At 34.2% G+C, this 15,722-nt stretch overlaps 1 long non-coding RNA gene across 1 annotated transcript; it reads right to left on the bottom strand.

The window, feature by feature from the left end:
• Window positions 12,239-12,756, bottom strand: LOC110264131. The gene is made up of 2 exons (XR_002349862.1): window positions 12,456-12,756; window positions 12,239-12,309 (listed from the first exon to the last, which is right to left on the bottom strand). It is a non-coding gene; the product is annotated as an uncharacterized LOC110264131 (long non-coding RNA).

Below are 15,722 nucleotides of genomic sequence, written 5' to 3'. Positions count from 1 at the left end.
AAAAAATGGGATCTTTATTCATCAGACAACATACACAGAAAAGATCTTGAAGAGATTTTATATGGATAAGTCACATCCATTAAGTACTCCAATGATCGTAAGATCTTTGGATGTGGAAAAGGATCAATTCCATCCTAAAGAAGAGAATGAAGATATCCTTGGTCCTGAAGTACCATATCTTAGTGCTATTGGAGCGCTAATATATTTTGCTAATAATACACGACCTGATATATCATTTGCTATGAATTTACTAGAAAAATATAGTTCCTCTCTAACCAGAAGACATTGGAGTGGAATCAAACAAATCTTTCGATATCTTCATGGAACGGTTGATATGTGATTGTTTTATCCCTATGGATCCAAGTCACAACTAGTTGGCTATGCAGATGCATGATACTTGTCTGATCCATATAAAGGGAGATCTCAAATAGGATACCTGTTCACATAGTGTGGTACAACTATATCATGGAGATCCATGAAACAAACGATAGTGGCAACCTCCTCTAATCATGCTGAAATACTAGCGATACATGAAGCTAGTCGCGAGTGTTTTTGGCTCAGGAGTCTGATCCAATATATTCCATTATCATGTGGACTGATTGATCATAAGATAGCTCTAACTGTCCTGTTTGAAGATAATACAGCATGCATTGCTCAATTTAAGGGCGGATATATCAAAGGCGATAGAACAAAGCAAATTTCTTCCAAATTCTTCTTCACTCATGATCTTCAAAATCAAGGGACAATTTATGTCCAACAGATCCGCTCAAGTGATAATCTGGCAGATTTATTCACAAAGTCACTCCCAAAATCCTCTTTTGAAAGATTGGTACATCAGATTGGGATGCGCCGATTTTGATATATTAAATGATGTCGACGAGAGGGGGAGACTGTACTCTTTTTTCCTTGGTAAGGTTTTTTCCCATTGGGTTTTTCTTGACAAGGTTTTTAATGAAGCAGTCCCCATCACAAAGAATTTTGTACTCTTTCTCCTTCGCTAAAGTTTTTTCCATTGGGTTTTCTTTAGTAAGGTTTTAACGAGGCATAATCCTAAATGGTCATTGATGAGCGGATAATTTATACCCTTTTTGGCATTGTTTTTACATAGTTTTTAGTATATTTTAGTTACTTTTTATTATATTTTTTATTAGTTTTTATTCAAAAATCACATTTCTAGACTTTACTATGAGTTTGTGTATTTTTCTGTGATTTCAGATATTTTTTGGCTGAAATTGAGGGACCTGAGCAAAAATCTGATTTAGAGGCTGAAAAATGACTGTAGATGCTGTTGGATTCTGACCCTCCTTCACTCGAAGTGGATTTTCTGGAGATACAGAAGCCCAATTGGTGCGCTCTTAATTGCGTTGGAAAGTAGACATCTTGAGCTTTCCAGCAATATATAATAATCCATACTTTGCCCGAGATTTGATGGCCCAAACTGGCGCTAAAATCCAGCCAAAAACTTTCTGGCGTAAAACACCAGAACTGGCACCAAAACTGGAGTTAAACGCCCAAACTGGCACCCAAGCTGGCATTTAACTCCAAGAATGGCCTATGCATGTGAAAGCTTCAATGCTTAGCCCAAGCACACACCAAGTGGGCCCCGAAAGTGGATTTCTGCACTATCTGCACTTAGTTACTTATTTTCTGTAAACCTAAGTTACTAGTTTAGTATAAAAACTACTTTTAGAGATCCATTTATTAACTCATGATATTTTACATCTCATATTGTATTTTCTACGGCATGAGTCTCTAAACCCCATAGGTGGGGGTGAGGAGCTCTGTTGTGTCTCAATGGATTAATGCAATTACTATTGTTTTATTCAATCACGCTTGATTCTGTTCTAAGATACTCACTCGTACTTCAATATAGCGAATATGATGATCCATGACACTCATCATCATTCTCAAACTTATGAACGTGTGCCTGACAACTACTCCCATTCTACCTGAGCTCAACGTAGTCATTGGGCAATAGCTTGAGTGCGTATCTCTTGGGTCTCTAATCCACGGACTGAGTCCATGGGATTAGAACCTTCGTGGTAGAGGCTAGAACCAATTGGCAGCATTCTTGAGATTCGAAAAGTCTAAAACTTGTATGTGGTATTTCGAGTAGGATCTGGAAAGAGATGACTGTGACGAGTTTCAAACTCGTGAATGTTGGGCGCAGTGATAGTGTGCAAAAGGATAGAGAGATCCTATTCCGACGCTAGTGAGAACCTATAGATGATTAGCCGTGCGGTAGCTGTACTTGGTATTTTTCATCCGAGACGAGAAATCTGACAGTTGATTAGCCGTACAGAAACCGTACCTGGTATTTTTCATCCGAGAGGATCATACAGCTTGCCATGGAAGGAAGCCATGCGTGCTTGGAGAAGAAGACAGTAGGAAAGCAGAGATTCAGATGATAGAGCATCTCCGGAACCTCAACCTGTTCCTCATTACTGAATCACAAGTACCATTTATTTCATGTTATTTACTTTTCATAAACAAAAATCATTTTTATCATTAATCTCCTGACTAAGATTTATAAGATAACCATAACTTGCTTCAAGCCGACAATCTCCGTGGGATCAACCCTTACTCACGTAAGGTATTACTTGGACGACCCAGTGCACTTGCTGGTTAGTTGTGCGGAGTTGTGAAAAGTGTAATCACAATTTCGTGCACCAGTCATCTAAGGGGGAGTGTTGTGATAAGTGTGAAGTGGATATGAGGTGGATGACAATTTCTCTATATTATTGAGAATATCAAGAGAGATTGTATAATTAATTGAGTTTGAAAAGGTGACCCTTTATATGTATATAAATAGGGGTTTGTTCTGAAGAAAGATACACACAGAGAAGCAATAAAACACTCTTCTCTCTTTATACATTATCTCTCTCCCTTCTTTTCTGCATATATTAATAAATATACGAATCATCTTTATTGAGCTAATTATACTAGAGTCTTCTATTTACGCTTTTTTATATTATATATCTTTTTTATTTATTCTACAACATAATCTATATAGATAAACATGAGACTATTCACATTTTTACCCTATATTACACATCTCATTTATACTATTAAAAAATAAATTGTACACATATTTTCAGTATAAAAAAATATAGTATAAACAAAGATCAAATTATTGGACAACTAAAAAGAGAAAGTTTGCCGTATAATTTAGACAACCAAAAGATAAAAATTGATATAATCTATTATGGTTGGATTGATTGCTTTACTTTTTTTTATTTTGTCAAATTTTGTTTACACGATTTCTATTTATAGGATAAAATTTGAATTTATCTTTTAATTCGATCCGATTTTAAATTAGTTTGGTTTATCTCAGATCCAAATTTTAAATTTTAATTTTTTAATTTAAATCATAATTATTTATTCGATTTGTTAGTTTGCTAGTCACATGCTTAAGTTTTGGGCATTATTATTGCTTATGTATCAAAGAAAGGTCTATGTTTCATCTCATTCTCATTTAACTAAGTCAGACCATTTAAATTTCAAAAGTTTGTAATTTTTAATTATTAATTCTTTTTTAAGTTTTTGTGTGTTAAAATAGAAGCAAAGATAACCAATTTTAGACTGGTTGAATAGTCAACTCACTCGTCTTCTTAAGCAAGTGACGAGAGTTCGAATCCTATTTAAGTTATGTTGTATATGCAGTAATTCATTGACTAACAACAAATCCTTAAATAGAGCTTAGATCTTTAAGATAGAAAATGAATTAAACCGAAGTATATCTATCTAATAAAATCGAATAAAGATCCAATGTAAATCATAATAATTTGAATTATATTAAATTAAAAAATGAACTCAAATCAATATTTAAAATAAATTTGACTAGATTGAAAAATAAAATTAGATCGATATAATTTAAATCATAATAAATTATACTTATTTTAATTTATTTTTTAAATCGATCCAGATCATCATACTACAAATATTTTTTTTAATGGTATAATGGTTTGATTATAAATTGTCATCAGTACATACATATATCATTTATACTGAAAATAAAATAGGCATATACATATTTTATTTGCAAACAACATATATAAAAAAAATTTGTGAAAGGACAAATAGCTCTTTGCCTTTTTGTCTTGCTGATATTTTTAGTCTTTGACTATTTAAAAATATTTTTTAAGTTCCTGACTTCTTTAAAAGTTGGACATATGTATCCCTCCATCCGTATGGGTCTATCATACCTAACGAAAATACGTGATGTGGCTCCCATTGTGCTAATCTAGTTGTTACGGATGCACACGTAGAAGGGAAGATTTCAAAACAGAACAAATTAATCCCCCTTTTTAAAAATAACGTCGTTTGATTAGTAACCCTAATAATTCAATTAGAGGGATTGTTTGTGTAGGTTGTTCATGAAGAGTGCTAATTTCAATAACAATGCCCACCAATGGAGTATTCTTAAGCTCAAGAAGAAGTGGAGGTGGGGCAAGATAAGAAAAGCCGGCTTCGACTTCGGTTCTATGTGTTGCACATGTCGGAGACCTTAAGAATGGCGTCATCCCAAAATGCTTCTTTGGAGTTTATGCAATAATGTATATGTCGATGACCATTAGCAACCCTAACAGACTCTTCTTGGATTGCCCATTTTATATAGTAAGTAAAACAAATTATTGTTCTTTAATCCAGCATGAGTTTAGATAGTATGTGATTTATGAATTTTGACTTGTTGTATAGGGAAAGCAATCATATTACAAATTTTTTGTTGGGTCGATGAGCATGTTTCTAGAATTAGAAGCACTGATTGAGTGCATTTTGGTGAGAAAGATATTGAAGTTGTTGAAGAGAACGATTGAAAACATGATTGGATCATAGGATGACTCTTTTGGAGAAGAAGATGGTTTCTCTAAAGAAGAAGAAAAATTCATTAGCTTGGTGTATTGGGATTGTTGTGTGTGATGTTTGTGTTGATTTTTTTTTGTTTGTAGTGCTTGAGCAATGAATTAAAGAAATCAAAAAGGAAAAATGTTATTCTAGTATTTGTTATGTATTGAAACATTTCATTTAGCTATTTATATATCCTGTAACTAGCAATTGGTTTGTCTAAAATGCAATTGAAATTATAATGTAAATATGTATAGAAACAATGAAGAAATAACATTCAACTTGCATACATAAATTTACAAATTTAATGTTCAATAACATAAACAAGTTTGTCATAGGCAGAGTTTAATTTTGCTAAACTTTCCAAAAGAAGCTTCCAACATAAAACAGGTCTCCTAATATACAGAGTTTTAGTTCTTCACTTCTTTGCATTGGTGGAGGGTGGGTTAGGAATAAATTTGAAGAATCTTGTTGTGATAGTGCTCATTGCTGCCATTGTCTTCTCGGTAGCTGTTGTACTTGGTGCTGGGGTGACTTGTGGCAAAAGAGGATGTGGCCCAACTTAAAGTTGAGGTGGTTATGGAGAAATTTGATATTGAGGTTGTGGTAGACCAGGCTGAGTTGGAGTTGGTAGTGGACCTGGACAAAGAGGAGCTGGTGATTTGAAGATCTTTTACTTGGGCTTGAACTTCAATGGATTGGGTTGAAGTTTTTGGTGGGTTGTGGATGAAACTCGGGTAGGAGTCCTAAATGGAGTCCTTCTTGTTATAGGAACTAGATTGATTTGATTTGCTGCTATTCCTTTTGATGCCACTAGAGTTGTTGCTGCATGCCTTGGTGTTGCTACCACAGAGGTTGAAGGACTTGGTGCAATAACATTTGAGACTAGTTGACCTATAACACAAAATTTCATAAAAAAAATACAAGGAACTCATGAAATTAGTAAAACTATTAACAAGATTAGAAAACTTCAACAAAGGATTGCTACCTATTAGTGTTGTCATCCTGGCTGGGGTAATTCATGTTAATAAAATGAATGGATATTAAAATTACACATGTCTTAAAAATCTTATTACATGCATGTCCAAAACATCTCTATATAAATCGAATAAACTTAATTCGATTTAGCAATTTACATGAAAATCGAATCAAACTAATTCGAATTAGCATGATACAAAATAAATCCAAATAGGGTAATTTGATTTACTACAGGAAGAGCTCGAATATACTAGCATCTTAGTAAATCGAACTAGATGAGTTAAATTTATTATATGAAACAAACCTCTAAGAAAAATCGTATCACCCTTATTTAAATTAGTAATAAATAGTAAACTGAAATTACTTAATTTGATTTAGCAACGTGTATGTCCTATAAATACAACCAGAACATTTGATTCTGATCAGAGTGGCGCTCACAATAGCTAGTGATGATAGTTTTTAGTTCTTGTGCGCTACAGATGGGCGATTAAGAAAAAAACGCAAGAGGGAATAAAATTTTACTAATAAGGATCTAATAAGTTTCTTTATCAAACAGTCTATGAGTTTTGTTAAGCTACAAAGTATTATAATACAGAAACTGGAATTTCATGGCATTAAACATGTGGAGAAATTATTTTATAGGATTCTAATTTTTGTTGTGTGAGATTTTGTGAACTAGACTCTTTTGTAATAGATAGTGATGAAGATTTGTAAGTTTTGTTTTACTGTCATCATTAGTTTCCTAAGGTGAGAATCCATGAATTATTAGCCAAGCTTGAAGATGTGATTGCTAGTTCAGGAGGATCGAATCAGAATTCTCAATCTGTAACAATACTAGGAGTCTCTAGCTCAATGGTTGTTGTTGCCTATACATCTGTGGCTACAATTATACCCGAAGCAGTGTTGGTGGTAATTTTTGTCCTCACAATTAATCTAAACTTTGTTAATAATGGAGAATTGATGATAATCGTGCTTGTGATTGCGATGGCTACTTTTTCTGGGATGATACCAGCTTCAACGGGGGGTGGAGAACCAGATCCCATGAAAGATGTGTTGTAGGATGATGATGAAGTGGAGCTCGCCATGATAGCTGAGGATAGCAATGATGATTTAAGAAGGAGTATTCTAGTTGCTCAGGATGGCCCATCGAGTTTTGGAACTCAGCAATATTCGTCGCACTTTTTGACTTTGAACTTGGAGGTCACGTCATAGTAGAGTTGTTTAGAAATAGAATCCAAATTTGGGGCTAGATATTCATAGGATACATCAGCTCCAATTGAGTTTCAAGTTAGTCAAACACATAAATCCCTAAGCATTATGAAATAGACATGTTAATCCCTAAGTTGATGCTACTTACATTATCAATGGGAACTAACTGTGACAATAGGAGTACCACCAATGATTGAGAAGGGGTGAAACCCTTCTTGATCCTCTTTTTCTTTGCTTCCAATTGGGGTTAGATGGAGCACCTTTGCATGTCTTGTAGTTATGACCTTTTTTTCACCACATTTGTTGCAAGTGACCTAAAATGACTTCTTAAGCTTGTCACTTTGCTACACATTGCCTCAGCAGGGTCCATTTATATGTTGTGAACTTTTGGTTTTTTTATTGGTCTCTTTATTATGGATGGATCTGGCCTTGTGTATTCAGTGCTTGTCCAGTACTCCTCACTTGGCACAGGTTAAATGCAATGTGTATATGTTTTGTGGATTGACTCTATGCATAGCCATAGATGCACATATTTTTGTGGATGATCATGACTCTTTCTGATTGCAACAATTGCATGGATACATGACATGCCTAAAATTTAACAAGATAATAAAGTATTAATAAGCAATTAGATTATTAGAAATATGCTTAACAAATAATACAAGCTAACTAGTCATTACCATTTGTTGCATGAGCAAGTATGTCTTATGAGATATACATTCACATCGGTTGCTTTGCGATTCACTTCAAATCTCTAACGTTCATTGTTACTTATCCACTCTACACATCAATTGTTGCTAGGCCTGATGAGTTGTTCATCCTCTCTTGATGAACAGGTGCAAGTTTACTAGAATAATTGGCAAATATCTCCTTGTGCTTAACCATTCTCCTCATCAGATAGCACCTAATTTCTTCACAAATAGTGAGAATAGGCTTGGCTATGTAGTTTACAGTCTTCTCATTAAACACCTCACACATGTTATTTGTGAGGTTGTCCAACTTTGGACCCTGTGAGAAGCATGCTTTGATCCAAGTAGCTGGCTCAAATTTGGATAGGTACCTCCTTTAAGCTTCTCCATTTGTTCCTTGAATTCTGGTATAGCGGTGTACTTACCACAATCCTATACCACCTCTCTTATGTATAAATTTTTGAATCGATTGATGGAATTTTTTCAAGTGTACATCACACAGTTTTAGTGATACGCATTTGGCAAGACTTCTTTCAATACAAGTAGCAACCCCTACATTAAGAAGTTAAATAATAGTAAACCATTATTAGTCTAGTCAGTAATAAAAGCTAACTAAAATCATACCTCAAATAATAGTTTAACTCAAATAGAAACTAACCAAGGTCATATAGAATTTTACCTTTTGTTGGTCGAACATCAAGTTTCAACCATGGTTCATGACATCTTCTAAGTTTTCTTGAAGTAGAATGAGAAACCATTTCCAAGACTCCTTAGTTTCAGACTTTGCAACACCATAAGCAAACACAGAAAATTGGTTATTTGTATAATGAGCCACTGCTGTTATAAGTTGTCCACCATAGTATGTTTTGAAAAAACAACCATCAAGGTGTAACAGAGGCCTGCATCACTCTTGAAACCTTGCTTACATGCTTCTAATCATATGTAGACTTTATAAAAAAATAAGGGAGACTATAAAATAGGATTGACATAAAATTGTGTTTGGAATCCTAGGTTGCGTCCTAAATTCTCAAACAAATAATCCTACAACTTACTATACTACCCCTTTTCATTTCCCATTATCTTCTCCCTTGCCTCCCTAACTGTTCTGTAGACAATCTTTTGAAGCACAGTAAGTTAAAATTCTTCTCTTAAGAAATCAATTGCCTCACTTGTCTTCATGTGAGGCTGAGTACTCATCATCTTCTCAACCTTCTTGCTAATCTAATGTTGATCAATAGCATTACTTCTCAAGTTCCTTGCACATGTATGCTCATTTTTGTATGTCTTTACCTGATAGCATTGCAGAATTTTTTTTTATGACAAATCAACCAACCAAAGGCACTCCTCATCCCACTTTCACCCTCTCCTTGTCATTCTTAATCCACTTAAGCTCTTTGTCTCTAATTTAAACCTTCCCTCTCCAAAAGCATAATCACCATCAAACTTAGAAAAAAATGCTTGCTTGCTTCATCTATATAAAGGGATATGTAAATCCTCAGATTGATAATCATATATGGGATCATCATTATCTTATTGGACTTTACTAACATAAAACTTAATATTTGGCTCTCTGTTGGGCTGTACATTAGGACTAGGCCCAATATGCTGCTCATTAAGCCCAGTTCTAGCATGCTACTCAGTAGTAGTATTAGATACATCTATTCACTTATCAATATTTCTACTATTTTTACCATGTTGTCCCTTTTTTACTCTAGTGTCCCTATTACTTCTTGTAGTTTTCTTCTTTACAAATGGCTTCTTTGGAGACACAACTTTCTCTTTTCTTTAAGTACTCTTTTTCTCTATGACCATTGTCATATCCATTACTATCATCCTCAACACTATCACTTTCAAACCCGGGTCATGAAGGTTTATAAGGCTCATCCTCTGTACTCTCGTACCCATTATCAAATGAGAATGTCTGAAGTTCTACTAAAATCTCAATTAAAATAGGACTCTCACTCTGGTTCCCAACATTCTCTACAATCTCAAACTCATCAATGGAGTGGTCAAAGTATATGTAGTATTCATCTGTATCTGCATTTTTCATTTTGTTGTCTTGAATGACATTGATTCCTGTATCCCCTGTCAAGATGTGCAACCCCACCTCAATATTAGGAATTGTTAGATCATACTAATATACCACCTTATATGATTGATACCACAAGCCTCTTAAACAATGTGATCAAGTCCCCAAAATTTACAAAATCGAAGTCCATTTTAGAGAAATTCTCTTCCTTACAATTTTGATAAATAAGAAAATCATTACTTGTTCTCACAAAATTACCTCCATGGTGAAAAATCAGTACCACAAACACATCCACTATCTAAAAAAAATTGATGAATGACTTCATCAAAGTCAACTGTACACATGATGAAGTCTAATTTCATGTGAATTATTGTATGTAATTTTAAAGATTTCATGCAATTTTCTCTACTTTTGTGTTTAATAAACTAGATTTGTGATTCTTGATTCTAATTGTGATTAATAATAAATTAGTATGATTATTGACCATAAATTGAAGTTTGAATCTTTAGTCATCCACTTGGTACCTTGATATGTTTGTTAGTATTTCAAGTTAATTTAGGTTCAAGTGGAAGAATGGAACATGGTTAAAAGAGGAAAGAATCACAAAACAAGAAGTTCAGCATAACTGACCTCGCCCAAGCGAGAAAATGTCGCCCAAGCGAAATCTCGCCCAAGCAAAGTGTCGCCTTGGCGAGTTTTTTCACTTTGGCAACAGTGTTGTCACATGCCTGGGTTGATGAGCACATGGGCTTGCGATTTATGCCCCCAAAAGGCCCCCCAAGTATCAGATTTTTGAAGTATTTCAAGGGAGAAAACAAGGGAGAACACTAAGTAGTCTTCAGATTTTAGTTTACAGTATTTTTAGTGAATTCTAGAGAGAGAAGCTCCAATTCTCTCTAACATTCTTAAGATTTCTACTTTAATTCTTTCTAATTTTAGTTTTTAATCTTGTTTTAGTTTATTTTTATTTTTATTTATATCTTCTTTCTATTATCTTAGTTTACTAGAATTTTCTTGTTAGTTTATTTTTTATATGATTTTAGTTTATGAACTCATGTTGAATTTATGTTTTTCATGAATGAATTTGATGTTTTATCTTTATTGTTGCTTACTTGAGTTGATATTATTGAATTCTTGCATTGGATAATTGTAGATTTTATTAGGGTTAAGTACTTTTTTTATCCCTAAGGTCTTGGGTCAAAATCAAAAACACTCCCGACCTTTTTTTCTTATTAAAATCATCTCCAACGTTACAAAATGTTATAAAATCATCCTTTTGTCCATAAACGATATTTTTTTGGACAATTTTACCTTTAAACAAAAATAAAGAACTCTATCTACCCTCACCACAAACCTCTGCATCATCATCACCATCGCTACGTCAGAACCATAAAATAAATAAACAATCCAGCAAACGCAACAACCATAAAATTAGCAACAACATAAATTAAAAAAATTAAAAAGAAAAAATTCATGTATATGTTCTTCAAAAATTTAAAAAAAAAAGGAAAAAAAGGAAGAACGAAGAAGAGAGAAAGAAAGCAAGAGAAGAAAATCGAAATTACAGTGTCTCCTCCTTCCATTTTCTGCCTCTGCCATTTACTCCCCACCCTCAACACTCCTTCCACCTCCATCACACCACTGCCTTGCCCCTTTCTTCTCTTACTGCAACAAAACCATCACAAGTCTAACCTTAACTCTATCCAAAATCAACAACAACAACAACAACAACAACAGAGGCAAAGAAAAAGTAAATCAAAGAAAAATGATACAGAAGAAAAGAAATTAGAAAAAAAATAAAAGAATGAAGAATAAATTAAAATCCAGAAAATCAAGTAAAAGGAAGAAAAAAGGGAGTAGAGGTTTGGCTAAAATCTAGGAAATAATAAACTATCACTACAAGAAAATAAGCTTTCTGCCACGCTTTTAAAGCGTGCCGAAAAGTGCTAAAAAGGGTGCCAACAGCTTTTTGCCACGCTTTTTGAGCTATCAGCACGCTTTTGAAAGGGTCACATCCGCCAGCGTGCCGGTTGCTCTATCGCCACGCTTTTGTGGATCTATCGGCACGCTTTCTTTTTTGCCACGCTTTCAACTCTTGCCACGCTTAACCTATCGGCACGCTTTAAAAGCGTACCGAAAAGTGAAAGATATCAGCACGCTTTTGAAGTGTGCCAATAGTCGAAGAAACATGGACCTAAAGCGTGGCTATATCCCTATCATTAAAAAAAATCTGACATGTGCTTTTACACATACTCTAATGCAATCCAAAAACGATAAAAAAATATTGACAAAAATCATTGAATATCGTTTAAAAATTAATTAATGAAAATTAGTATTACATTAATAAAATTCAAACCAAATTAGCTATATCAATCTCTTATAACCAAAGTAGTTATAAAATACATTGGAATAAAAATATCAATACATATAAAACTTATTAAAAGTCATTAACTTATTCTATCTCTTGGAAGAACTTCTATCATTTTTTTAGCGCTTGAGGATTTTATATTCTTCATGCATGAATATCAATGCAGTTTCTTTACTTCCTATTCTTCTTACCTGCAACAAGTTTAAAAGAAATGCCATGAAAATACACTCAACCATTTTATCTTCATTTAATAATGATTTCAACAAGTCTAAGCACAACTACATAAAACATACTGTAGTTTTGTATTATAACTATCAGCTTGAAAATGCTGTTATACCTTTCTGAAACCACAATCGCCAGACAGTACGCCGTATGTGTCGCTCATGTCTTTCTAAGATCTCATGGACAGGTGTGCATTTGAGATATTAAGGGTCCTGAAAAATCAACCGTGTCTCCTTGATCCTGTGAACTCTGTAATGAAGGAAGTAAATGAAAATAAAGTCTCAGGAAGGATGCATAAATTGCATAAAGCTAAAACAAAACAATGCTTGATCCATTTATGCTCTTGAGAAAATCAAACTTTCTCTTTGAAATCAAATAATTGCCTAGCGTATAGCATTACAAGTTCCAAATTTCATATAGATCAGATACAATAAATCACCTATAAACAGTTTGTAAAATATATTTATATATAAATATATATAATGTAGATGAATGCCAATATTGAAACAAGATGAATGTCGTTATCATTCTAGGTGACAGAAACAAAATAAATGCCAATATTGAACCAAAGAACATCTTGACCAAGTACCTAAGTGGGTCATGCTCTTCTTCAGAAGTGCTGGTAGATGCATACATTGCTTTTCAGATGGAAGAGCTTCTATCACTATATCTGCCAGGTCTGTAATGAATGAAGGGCTGAGATGACGAACGGATTTTTTGCTAGTAAAGAATTTCAAAAATAAATCCTTGTTGCTAGTATAGTTTCTAAACCAACAAAGAATCCTTCCATGCAAAAACTTGTTTGTCACTAAAGCAAACCCAATAAAAATAATAACCGAAGTATTTAAACCTCGGATCGTCTCTCAAGGAATTACAGAGAGGTGTAGTTATTATTGGTTATGGAAAAGTATATTTTTTGGGTTTTTTAAAGGTTGAACAAGGAATTTAAATGATAAGAAAATAAACTAATAATTAAGTGAACTCTTGGCAAGGTATGAGAATTAGATGTCCTATCCTAGTTATCCTTATCAATTGTGATGAGAATTGTTTGTTGCTCCCACTTAGTTAACCCTTACTAAACAAAGAAAAGTCAAGTGGACTAATCAATTTGATTCCTCAAGTCCTAGTCAACTCCTAAGGAAAGACTAGCTTTAGAGGTATCCAAATCAACCAGCAACTCTTAATTATCAATCAACAAAGGAGTTTGATAACTCAAGAGTTTCCAATTACTCTACCAAAGCCAAGAATCATAACAATCTAACTTAAAACCCTCCCAATCAATTTGTCAAACACTTGGAAGGCATAACATAAAAATATAGGAAACTAATAGAGAATGTAAAATCTGAAACCAACAATTACAAGCATCAATGATAACAATTAAAGCAAGAAGCAATAAATCTAAAATACCTCAATTTGTATTAAATAGAAAATCAAGTCTAACATTAGAATTCATAAACTAAATTGGAAAAATAAATAAATTAACAAGAGAAATAGCTAAACTAAAGGACTAGAACAATTAAGAGTAGAAGAAAACTAAATTGAGGCAAAGTAGAATCTAAAATTAAGAAAAGCTAATCCTAAAATCCTAAAACCTAGAGAGAGGAGAGAGCCTCTCTCTCTAAAAACTACATCTAAAACCTAAAATTATGTGAATTGATGAATGAATGAATGATGTGTGATTCCCCCATTCTGCAGTCTCTATTCTGTGTTTTTAGGCTTGGAACTGGGCCAAAAAGGAGCCCAGAAATCGTTCCCAGCGCTTTCTGCAACTTTCTGCATGTGGCGCATGTCACGCGTACGCATTAGTCACGCGTGTGTGTCATTCGGCGAAATTCCTGGTCACGCGTACGTGTCGCTTGTCTTCTGCGCTAGGCACACATACGCGTCGCCCATGAGTGTGCGTCGCTGCCAGTTTCTCAAATACTTTATTTTTCGCGTTTCTTCCACTTTTGCATGTTTCCTTTCCATCCTCTAAGCCATTCCTGCCCTCTAAAGCCTGAAAGTACTCAACACACAAATCACGACATCGAATGGTAATAAAGGATAATTAAAATTGACAGTTTAAAGGCCTAGGCAACATGTTTTCAACTAAATCACAGAATTAGGAAGGAATTGTAAAACCATGCAAATTATATGAATAAGTGAGCAAAGAATCGATAAAAATCACTCAAATTAGCACAAGATAAACCATAAAATAGTGGTTTATCATGAGACCAAGAGCAGGAACACGCGCCCAAATCTTGATGCCAGATTCAAGAGCCAACTTCCTGTACACCATGTCAATTTCATCAGGGTCTCTATGTGCTCACTCACAAAGTTGAGATACAAGGAGGAGGAGTGTCTTTTACTCTTAAGGCTATTTCAAAACTTTCAACAGTGTCTAACATAAAACACAATTAAAAATGGGTAAAAGTCCAAAAACAATGTACCTCACTGGAACAGCTAAAAGACTCATTACACCTTTCTGACCAAGCTCAACGAGAGTTTCATCTGTATATGGTTTCAACCACTGTACCGGGCCCACTCGACTCTGGAAATTCATCCAACAATGCCATAAGAAACAGAGGCTCGAAAAGGTAAGCCAACAATTCAGCAATTAAAAAGCAAGTTAATGAGGTCCAAACTAACCTGATAAGCAAGAGTGTGCTCATTGTTAATTCCTCTAGCTTTCAACTCCTACATGATCAGATTTGACATCACTTTATGCACTAATAAAAATAATAATAGCAGTAAGTAAAAGCAGAAGTAAAAGTATTGATATGAGGTGCTCCATTAAGTAGAAGCAGAAGAATTTTAATTGATCACAAATCATTAGGTTTTAATGTTTTAACATATATGCTCCGACCAAGTATGAAGTAATTGTATGAATAGCTAAATCGAAAATATCAAACAAACAAGCTAGATAGAAACTCTCGACCATGCCATGCAAAGAGAGAAACTCTCGACCGCTTGGGAGACTTCGGTCGAACCAAGTTAAAACTAAGACATCAAGTTAACAGATTTCTGATTTAGAAGAGCAATATGTACCCTTCTTCTTAAGCACGTTCAAAACCTTCTTGGTAGGGCCTGCTATCATCAAACTCCGAAGTCCAAGCTCCTTGGAACTATTTCTTCCATGCTGGAATCTTCTTATCCCCTTCACCAATTCAACAAACCATAAAAGAAAAAGCAGTCTCAGAATCACCGCCAACATCAATTAAACAGCATAAGAACTCCAATTGAACATTTTGAGAGGAAGAAATTATCAAAGACTAAATATTAAATTTAAAAAAAATCAAAATTTGAACAAAAATATTTAGAGTGTTCACTTTCCTGGCCAAGGAACTAGGGATGGGGTGCTACATGCCTCTACGTCAACGAGAGCTAGGGATTTTGGGACAAC

The sequence above is a fragment of the Arachis ipaensis genome, chromosome B06 (assembly GCF_000816755.2).
Source record: "Arachis ipaensis cultivar K30076 chromosome B06, Araip1.1, whole genome shotgun sequence".
Lineage (NCBI taxonomy): Eukaryota > Viridiplantae > Streptophyta > Magnoliopsida > Fabales > Fabaceae > Arachis > Arachis ipaensis.
Note: the sequence above shows the minus strand (reverse complement) of the source record. Positions and strands in the feature narration are given on the sequence as shown.